General features: G+C 43.3%; 1 non-coding gene across 1 annotated transcript; it reads left to right on the plus strand.

The window, feature by feature from the left end:
• Nucleotides 1-4955: 4955 nt before the first annotated feature.
• On the plus strand, nucleotides 4956-5030 carry Trnas-cga. Its single transcript has one exon. It is a non-coding gene; the product is annotated as a tRNA-Ser (tRNA).
• The last annotated feature ends 6279 nt before the right edge of the window (nucleotides 5031-11309 follow it).

Consider the following 11309-nt stretch of genomic DNA (forward strand, 5'->3'; position numbering starts at 1 on the left):
GCAGGCCTCGGGTTTCGACCCCTGCCCACTTTGCCCCCCGAGATCCCACCGGTCCACTACAAAAAAAAAGTGGTCAGCGTGGCGGAATGTCAATCGTAAGGTCTCGGGTTCTATTCCCGGCTGGGTCGGAGATTTTCTCCGCTCAGGGACTGGGTGTTGTGTTGTCCTAATCATCATCATTTCATCCCCATCGACGAGCAGGTCGCCGAAGTGGCGTCAAATCCGGAGACCTGCACCAGGCGAACGGTCTACCCGACGGGAGGCCTTAGCCACACGACATTTCATTTTTTCACTTAGCAGGTAGTATTACTCGCACTCACGACCTTTTGTATATGACGTAGTCAAACAAGAGGCGGTGTTACCCAGCGAAAACTGAGGCAATGTGGGAGCAGAGCTAAAGGTTACCAGCCTGTATGTGACAGGGAAGTAGACAAATATTCCTCATGCGCCCCTGATTCTCCATCATACGAGGGTCGTTCAGTAAGTAATACCCCACATGTTTTTAAAAGGCCATTCATGTACATAGTCGAACGTCTTTGTTGTTGAAAAAAAAAATAAAAGTCTTCCCTCAACTGAAAATTCTACTTTCTTTATTTTTTCATAGTTATTATCTGTCCGTTCGTTCTTTGACATCTCTGTTCACTGTAATAAGTTTAGTGTCTGTGTTTTGCGACCGCATCTCAAAACCGTGCGATTAGTAGGCGAAAGGACGTGCCTCTCCAATGGGAAGAGAAAACATTTGATCGCAAGCTCATAGATCAACCGATTCCTCCACAGGAAAACACGTCTGATATATTCTACACGACACTGGTGACGGCATGTGCGTCACATAACAGGAATGTGTTGTCGACCCACCTAACTTGTACACATGGCGAATGGGTAAAAAGATTCTTCTACCTTGCACGATTTAGGTTTTCTTGTGGATATGATGATCACTCTCAAAAAAGGGATGAAAACATAAGAGTTTGTCACATAAACTGAAAATAAAAAATTAAACTCTTCACTCGATGGAAGATTTGAACCAAGGACCTTTCGTTCCGCAGCTGCTCACGTTACCGCGAGACCACGGCGCTCCTGCGTTCCAATTGTCCTTAATGTTGCCTATGTTCCCTTGAACTACTCAGTTTGTATATTTTTCTTATTTTTTCATAGTTCCACACAACTTCTTACTGTTTTCTCAATTGATCTGTGTTCAGTTTTTCAAGGCCTATCCACTGTGCCAACTTATAACTAAATCTGAGGGGGGTGCGATGGGGAGGTTCCCTTGTTAGTGATATTGAGATGATTTGGACTATTAGTTCCTTCTTTTTGGACAATTTTTATTATCTCATGTTCGTTTATAGGTATGGCTTTATCGGTTCCAATGAACCTGGATGATTTGAGAGAGGCCATGGGTGTAGACACGTTGGTCACGATTTGTTTTTTACAAATGTGTGGTCTCGTTGCCGAGTATGTTCGGTGTCGTGAGTGCGGCGAATATATGCGCCTCACGAGTGTACATGCGCCACACTCAGGACTTACTCGTATGGCACTGCATCAAAGATCGGTTGTGGCAACCCATTAGACGAGGGCCGTGGTTCGAAAAATCTAAGCTCACCTTGAGAGACATTATGAAAATCACGTACTGTTGGTGGTTGAGATATCCTTATAGCTCAACTAAAGAATGGGGTACTATTGTCACTGCTGTGATGAAAACTATAACTTTCAGTCGATACTATTAGCTTCGAAGGCGAAAAAAAACTGTACCTCATAGTGAAGTACGGGATACAAATTTTATATGTGTCGTCTTATTGCCTCTTCAAGTAGCTCAACTGAGATATAGGTTGCAAATGTAATGTACGTCCATTTCCACGTTTTCGTTAGTAGTGTACATATACATAGGTCAACTAAAGTATGAGATACAAATATTATACACGTACAAAATTGTCAAGGCTTTCGTGGCCACTTGTTGACGAACTGCCTATTGGCTTCTGTCTCGGGTTCTTCGGCCGACGTTCATCTAATGATTTTTCTGACGTTTCGCCAGCACGAGTGGCTGGCATTGTCAAAGCTTCACCCTCCATTGCCGATGGTGAACTGGAGGCGAGCTCGCGGCCGCAGACTATATGTACCTGGTGCGCCAACGTCCGAGGGCTTCTCCGCGGTCATTTCCGGTGCGGTTCTCCTCTTGCTACCTGGCTTCCCGTACTGCAGCGAACGACCGTCGCAGGTAGCAAGAGGAGAACCGCACCGGAAATGACCGCGGAGAAGCCCTCGGACGTTGGCGCACCAGGTACATATAGTCTGCGGCCGCGAGCTCGCCTCCAGTTCACCACCGGCAATGGAGGGTGAAGCTTTGACAATGCCAGCCACTCGTGCTGACGAAACGTCAGAAAAATCATTAGATGGACGTCGGCCAAAGAACCAGAGACAGAAGCCAATAGGCAGTTCATTATACACGTAGCTCCTTCTGACATAGGTAGTACCACTATCTCCGTAAGAACAGATTATTAGTGGTAGCGGAAACGAAAGAAACAACACAGTTAAATTTGTATCCTGTGCTTAAGTTGACCTGCATAGTTCAACTGAACAACAGGATATTAACGCTAACGAAAACGAAGAAATCGACATGCACTAAACTTGTATCACGTGCTCAGTTAACCAATACAGTTCGAATGTGGTTCCAGATACAAAAATGGTTCAAATGGCTCTGAGCAATATGGGACTTAACATCTGAGGTCACCAGTCCCCTAGAACTTAGAACTACTTAAACCTAACTAACCTAAGGACATCGCACACAGCCATGCCCGAGGCAGGATTCGAACCTGCGACCGTAGCGGTCGCGCGGTTCCAGACTGAAGTGCCTAGAACCGCTCGGCCACACCAGGCGGCGTTCGAGATGCAACCCATTTATATGTGACGTGAGGTATTCTATGCTACCAATATTTCCATTCATTTTTTCCCCTTCATTTTCCACAGAAATAGTACGATACAAACACGCGATATCCTTTTAACATGAAAATACTACTTGCCTTGATATATGTCAACTATATTTTTCGTCTCTTGTATTCCTTTCTTTCTGAACAGTCTTGTCAGCTCTTTCGTCTGTGTAATAAATGCTCTCTGGCCAATTCTAACGTCATTGGTCAAAGCCGAAGGGTTGTATCCCCTGCTTCGTCCTATTGATGACTAGATCGTCAGCGGCGCAGTAGCAGCTCGAATATGGCAAGCATGTGGAAGGGAAGCAGGTGCGTGCTTTTTCAAGGAATCCCTCTGGCACTGGCCATAATCGCTTTAGGGAGAGCAAGAGGTGAGTAAATATTCACATTTCAGCCAAACTGTACAGCCACATCTACAACCGAATATTGTGAAGTGGGTACTTCCATTGCACCTGGTTCCTTAGTGTTTCGCCCCCTATGGATTTGCGTGTAGAGCGTGGGAAAAATTATTGTTTCATTGCGTCTAAGTTCACTGTGACTACTCTTTTCTTGTCTTGGCGGTCGCTAAGGGTCGATATGAAGTATGGCTGTTTATAAAATATCTGTATATCGAATTTTCCAAATGTATCGATATATGTCGGTGATATCTCTTCCCCCAACATATCGATATATCGGTATCACAATGGCAATATGGAGTGCCAGAATTTTTATTTTATATTATATTCTTTTCACAATTTTCGGAAAATATTTTAACTTGTATGAAGATATTAACTGTTCTCGAAAGAACGGATGCCATTGATGACTGTACAGCTTCTCTAGAATAAATGATAATTGATTGAAACCCTCAGCTGCCGACAGGTGTTGTTGATATACCTCGATGGGGACAATTGAAATTTCTGTGCCCCGACCGGGAATCGAACCTGGGATCTCCTTCTTACATTGCAGACGCTCTATCCATCTGAGCCATCGAGGACACAAATGAATAGCGCGATTGCAGGAGATACCGGGTTCGAGTCCCGGTCGGGGCACACATTTTCAGCTGTCCCCATCGAGGTATATCAACAACACCTGTCGGCAGCTGAGGGTTTCAATTAATTATCATTTTAAGTTGTACTTTTGAAATCACAGTAGAACATAATTTTATTTTCACTGTGTGAAGGAGTCTTACTACTTTTTGAGCTTCGTCATGTGGAATGTTTCTCTTTTACTGCGTGAAGCAAGTATATTTGGGACAATAGTGGTAGCCCGATTGGACTGGGGGATGGCAGTGTGAATGGAATAACAAGATTTACGATGGGAAGAAATCGCAGATCAGTTGCGTTAAAAAAACAATTTTTAATTCAACTAGTGATATGTTTATTCACATCGGCATTCATCAAAAACAGTTCGTGAAAATGATAAACAAAAATCTATGACAAGACTGGTCTTTTTGGTGGGCGGAGACGCGTGAGAGGAAATGCTGACGTAATCAGCGCTCGGTGCTACCAACAGACACTGCAATCCAGAATGAGATTTTCACTCTGCAGCGGAGTGTGCGCTGATATGAAACTTCCTGGCAGATTAAAACTGTGTGCCCGACCGAGACTCGAACTCGGGACCGTTGCCCTTCGCGGGCAAGTGCTCTACCAACTGAGCTACCGAAGCACGACTCACGCCCGGTACTCACAGCTTTACTTCTGCCAGTATCTCGTCTCCTACCTTCCAAACTTTACAGAAGCTCTCCTGCGAACCTTGCAGAACTAGCACTCCTGAAAGAAAGGATACAGCGGAGACATGGCTTAGCCACAGCCTGGGGGATGTTTCCAGAATGAGATTTTCACTCTGCAGCGTAGTGTGCGCTGATATGAAACTTCCTGGCAGATTAAAACTGTGTGCCCACCCGAGACTCGAACTCGGGACCGTTGCCTTTCGTGGGCAAGTGCTCTACCAACTGAGCTACCGAAGCACGACTCACGCCCGCTACTCACAGCTTTACTTCTGCCAGGTAGGAGACGAGATACTGGCAGAAGTAAAGCTGTGAGTACTGGGCGTGAGTCGTGCTTCGGTAGCTCAGTTGGTAGAGCAATTGCCCGCGAAAGGCAAAGGTCCCGAGTTCGAGTCTCGGTCGGGCACACAGTTTTAATCTGCCAGGAAGTATCAGACACTGCAACGTTTGACTTCACCACCTATAGCTGCTAGGTTGCTGTCGTTGGCAGGAATGAAAAAGAGGGGAAGACGTTATGAAGAGTTCCGGACAATCTTACATGTATGTCCATTCCTCTGGTTGGACGTTCGATCGCTCACTTACGTCATAAAATGCAACACCCACAGCCGTCGTTACGATGTTATTTGTTATATGGGTATCAGTTTCGATGCTTCAGTAACCATCTCCAGGCCTTATCTGACGCTGAGGGTGTCTAGTTGATGGTTGGAGACACATTATCGTTGTCACAGGCAGTCTGCGAAAATCAGTTCAGAGACGTTGGTCACTGATGAATCGTATATACGACTGGAGTTAACACCCTCCGCGTCACATAAGGCCTGGAGACGGTGAACTGAAGCAGCGAAACTGGTAGCCATATAACAAATAATATTCAGGAACACACATTTTCATTAAATGCCAGCAACCATTAAAAACTTGGTTACAGGTAAACCACGGTTTAAACAGATTTTCAAAGACTTTTTGATCGGAAACACCTTCCTCTCCATAGATGAATATTTTAACAGTCGCTGTTAGACGAGCTCAAGTAAAAATGTCTGTTACATTTCAGTTTCGACAGCAGTTGGTCACAACAGTCAGGATTAGGTATTTTGTGTATGATGAATGTATTAAAAGTGCGTGACAGTATTTCATTTTGACAGCGTATTAGTTCTGTAAATATTAGCAGTTCCAGTTTAGTGTAGTCACCTGTTTTGACAAGCCCCTGACAAATGACCGGGGTAGTAAGTATTATATTCGAATATTGTATGTTTTTTTATGTTATACTTTTCTTACATGTTCCACACCCACGAGAATCATCTCAGTTTTTGGTCTATCGAACTAAAATTGGAATCTAATCTAACATCGTAATGGCGCTGTAGGAGCTCCATTTTATTACAAATCCTGAAAGTGACGAAATCGAACGACGGACTTACCGGACACCCTTCATCGTGCGACTTACATGTAGTTACCTTTGTTTGAAAAATGGTTATCGCCAAGCGTGATCATGCATCGCTTTCCTTTCACTTCTGTTCGAAGGGCGATGGGCAGCCTGTTAGCTTATTGATGTATGGAATATTTAATAAGATATCGATACTTAAATATACACCTCCAAAAGTGGCAGTATATTTACAATGGGCTGCCGATAGTTTTATGGGCAGATACGTCGGTATTTATCCAGTTTACATATCTATACATTCTTCAATACATCGAGAGACGAAACGATATTTTTTATATATCGATATGGTGCATTCCCGACATTATTAAAAATATCAACAGTCGTAATAGGAAGATGACTGCAGTGTCTTCCTCACTTGATGCCAGTTCTTCAAATTCTGTGTGTAGTCTGATATGGAATAGTGAACATGCATCGCTTTCCTTTCACTTCTGTTCGAAGGGCGATGGGCAGCCTGTTAGCTTGTTGATGTATGGAATATTTAATAAGATATCGATACTTAAATATACACCTCCAAAAGTGGCAGTATATTTACAATGGGCTGCCGATATTTTTATGGGCAGATACGTCGGTATTTATCCAATTTACATATCGATACATTCTTCAATACATCGAGAGACGAAACGATATTTTTTAAATATCGATATGGTGCACTCCCGATATTATTAAAAATATCTACAGTCGTAATAGGAAGATGACTGCAGTGTCTTCCTCACTTGATGCCAGTTCTTCAAATTCTGTGTGTAGTCTGATATGGAATTGTTATGATCTAATTTCTAGCGTCTGCCAGTTCAGGTCTGCCGTGTTTCTACTTATCAAAGGAGATATCTGTTCTAACTGCGAGCCAGTCGCATAAGAATGGCGCTTGTAGAAGAGCTATCAGGATGAAAATCCTATTTGCTTTAAATACACGCTGTAATGGTCGTGTGCTTTAGTTACCTTTGAGATTGGACATGGTGAGTTGACGCTAGTCAATAATGCCTTTAAGACGATACAACTGAAAGAAAACAGCCCTCGATCGCTATTTTTAACGAATTAACCGGGTTTCGACACTGCTAGGAGTGTCTTCCTCAGAATTTAAATCAAATAATGGCCTATAACATGGTCACAGAATTTTGGCTAAAAACGTATGATACTGAGTATAAGTACAGAATCATTGTGAAAGATTGGCATTACTTATATGTCATTTATAAAGTAATAAATATGCCAAACGGCATTAGTCATTTGCGCTTCATAAAGGATAATGTTCCCTGTGAACGATTTCTCACATTTGTTGAACTAACTGACCGATCAGGCAAAGGCTTGGCAGACACTTTGCTGGACCCACTTACACACTGTGACGTTGACATAACTTATCTGCGCGTGTATGGATACGACAGCTGCAATGCAGTGTGTGGGTAATTTAAGGGTGTCCAAGCACAAGGTGAAGAAGAGGTGTCCACTGGCACTGTATCTCCCCAGCTCAAACCATGTGTTCAGCCTTGCAGTGATACACAGCTGTGACATTTGCCACATTCGGAATGCGCTTGGAACAATGAAAACAATATGCAATTTTCTCTCAAGCAGCTCAGCTCGAGTTTTCGCTCTGACAAGTAATGATTCTGAAACGCTTCCCGCAGTTACCACGAAGCGTGTGAGGCAATAGTGCGCAACCAGATTCATTGAAAACACTCAGGCGTAATAACATTTAAAGAACTCATTACACCAATTATTGCCACACTAGAAAATACAAGTACAGAACGCTTGATTAGTTCATCACATGCAAGAGAGCTACTATCAGCAATCTGAAAGCGTGAATTCATTGCCGCCTTGTGTGTCATCGAATCATTTGCTTCACTCCTTGTTCCAATCTCTGCCGAATTTCAGTCTCCACAACTTGACATTACTGAGGCAATAAAGCAGATAAGCATATTTATTTAGGGCGCTTTTCTTTTATTTAAATCGCATGTCAATACCGCTTACTTTGCATATCATAACCTGACTGCTTCTAACATTCGTATAAGAGGCTATATTACCTTTTTAACCCAAAAAATTATTCATAGAAACTGTTCGCGCTGTTGCGGCCACATATAGTAAGCGTTGCTTCACGCAGTGGAGAAAGGCAAAACAGAGGCACGCCGGCGACCGAGGCGTTGCGAAGTAGGCAGGTACAGATAGCCTTTCTCTCAGCAGCAGTCTACCAACAGACTGACGCAAGGACGCACACAGACCGAGCGCCGAGCGAAGCCTGGAGAGTGATGAGTAAGGGGAAGTGAGGCCAGCACGCTACGTTACGCTGCAATATACTGCGGGAGTAATAACAAAAAGCTACCACTGAGGGTAAAAAACGTCCTCCTGCCGGATATAAATAGTGGAGCGCAGGCAGCAACAGAAAGAAACCATTAGGAAGCAGTTCGGATCTGAGGACGGACGTGGTCCATGACTGAATGCTCAATCTTCGTTCAAGCTCGCAGGAGTTATCTGTTCGCCGCCAGATGTCAACTTCAACTCTGGAGGTCAGCCCGGGTTCAGTCGGCACCATGGCTGACTAACTACAGCGAGAACTTCCAGCAGGACCGGCTGCAGCGCGGTCTTGGTCACCGGGGCCGCCAGGAACTGACACCCGGACTTCACGGCAACCTGGCCCCGCGGCGCATGGTCCGTCCATGACGGGACCTCGCGGACATCGCGACTGGCGGCCTCCCAGCTGCCGGTGCAGCAGGCGTCGGCAGCTGACCTCACGTCGACGCGGCTCCTTGGGCGTGCCCGTACTTGGGCACCGACCGGCGACGAGTTCATCTCAACCACAGGGTATCCTGGCTTCAGCGGAGCACTGATGGCCTGGGGCTCCCGAGTGCGATCAGCGGCGCGCGTTGCGCGCATTGTCGGAGAATCTACAGAGCAGCAGCCAGGCGGAGGCATCCGCAGGGCTGGGCAGCGACGACGAGGGAGAAATTATAAAGAAAGTTCTATAAATAATTGTAAAACTCCACGCCGCCCTAGTCTTTGGCGCAGCCACTTTGTCTTCTGCTAACAAGTGGTGCAGAAGTCGTAACAGCGCCTATAGTAGTGATCTCCCAAATTGGGATAGCGTTGTAAAAAGTGAATTAAAGAGATGGAAGAAGAAATTGGAAGATGTTGATCAGAGTGACAAGCCGAAGAATGCAATCAAAGCATTAGAGATGTGCTCGGAGACTTTCTTCCCAGATATTCGAACACTGCTTCAGATATTTGCTGCCCTTCCTGCATCAACCTGCTGTTGTGAGCAAAGTTTCAGCTGCCTGCGTCGACTGAAAACTTATTCAAGCTCGACAATGAAAGAAGAGAGGCTGAATGGACTGACACACCTATCCATCAACCGACGTATTAAGGTGAACCCCGACGACATAATTGACATATTCGCTCCATTCCCTCGACGACATTACTTTGTAATCTTCTGTTAGTTCCTCAGACATTCCATTACAACAGGTGTTCAATTTGCGAACAAATTTAAAAGGTGATTTGTGGGAATGGTATTAGGAAGTATAACTTCCTTTTGTAATTGAGTTTTGATCTGAGAAGTGCATAATTTTGCGAATATAATTTTTTTTTTCGTGGTTAATGTGTAACTGGTGTAACTTAAAATGGACTTCTAAAACCACATCGTCATATAGAAGTTAAAAGTTCTATGGGGTTTGCACTTCAGTCGTGATGAACAGACAGGTTTACTTTTTATTGCAGTGCAAGTTATTTTAATATTACAAAAAATCTGATGGACCAGGTGTTATGCAGATTGTAATGGGTGTTGCATACTATATCAGTCTTATAAACGCTTGACTCTTTTTCATTGCACAATGCAACTGAGGATTTTTATCATCAATGTTATTAATTTAATGTTCCAGAAGAAACTGGGGTACATTTTCAAAGTTCTGAGAGCAATAGAAATTTACGAAAGCTATTTTTCTGAAAAATCAATTTTTGCCACATTAATAAAAAATTATTCCTCCTTCCATTTCAACATTTGGCGTAGGTAATTTACTCATTACAGTGCTTAATTTTACATGATAATATTTTACATATTGTTTAAGTAATGTTTTACCATTTTCACAAGAGTGCAAAAACGTTATTTTCACATTATTTTCTTCACCCATGGTTTGGCATACACCAAACATATTATATTGTTTTAAATTCTTTGAATTCTCTTTGTTACTTTCAGCAGCAACTTGCAGTCCTGCATTCACTTCCTCTTTCTTTACTTTGCCCAACTCTTCTTCACAATCAGAGGAGATTCAACTGTAGTGAAGCCTTGTACTTGCACTTAGTTGCTCAACTTCCAGAGCACAAATACCATCTTTCTTTAGTTCTGACTGAGATGCTTTAGATATCAACAAAAGCTTCTGGTCATCTGGCCTGAAGAGATGGTATACCTGCATGTATGGTGTATAGAGCAGACAAGATTTTTGAAGAGCTTACTCTTTGTCAACATATATACTTTTAATGTTATACCTTTAACATGTTTATTAATGTAAGTATGGAAATCTTCTGCTAATGAAACAATAATTCTTCTAGATTTCACAGACATCCAAACACTGCACTTTACGTTACCACTAACACTATCTACAGCTCCTTTGCCATGGCTGCTGGCAAAAAAGTTCCACTCCACTTCTACACCATAATCACATTTCAAGTGGCAAATATTTGCAGGAACAAATTTTTTTAAACTGTCCAGCACATTTGTCAGTAAAAATTATAAGATGATTGACGCTAGGCACTTCTCTCTTTACTGCTGCGATGATTACATCAAGAAAAGCACATACGGAATAGTTATTGTGAGACAGCTCCTACTAACAGTAACGTAAGGCTTGAAGATACCTTTATGTAACCATAAATCACAAGTGAAGATGGAAATTTTATTATGACTCCAATTAGCAGCTTGAATTTCGTCTTGTGACACTAGTGAATAATTTTCTGCAGAGTCAGCCTGAAACACTGGAGATATGCAGCTTTGCCTTTTTTTTTAAAAAAAAATGTAAACTACTTAAACTGTTATTTTTATGTAGTTCAGTGTAATATTTCTAGGAGGAGGAGGAGATTAGTGTTTGACGTCACGTCGACAACGAGGTCATTAGAGACGGAGCGCAAGCTCGGGTGAGGGAAGGATGGGGAAGGAAATCGGCCGTGCCCTTTCAAAGGAACCATCCCGGCATTTGCCTGAAGCGATTTAGGGAAATCACGGAAAACCTAAATCAGGATGGCCGGAGACGGGATTGAACCGTCGTCCTCCCGAATGCGAGTCCAG

This window comes from Schistocerca americana, chromosome 4 (assembly GCF_021461395.2).
Source record: "Schistocerca americana isolate TAMUIC-IGC-003095 chromosome 4, iqSchAmer2.1, whole genome shotgun sequence".
Lineage (NCBI taxonomy): Eukaryota > Metazoa > Arthropoda > Insecta > Orthoptera > Acrididae > Schistocerca > Schistocerca americana.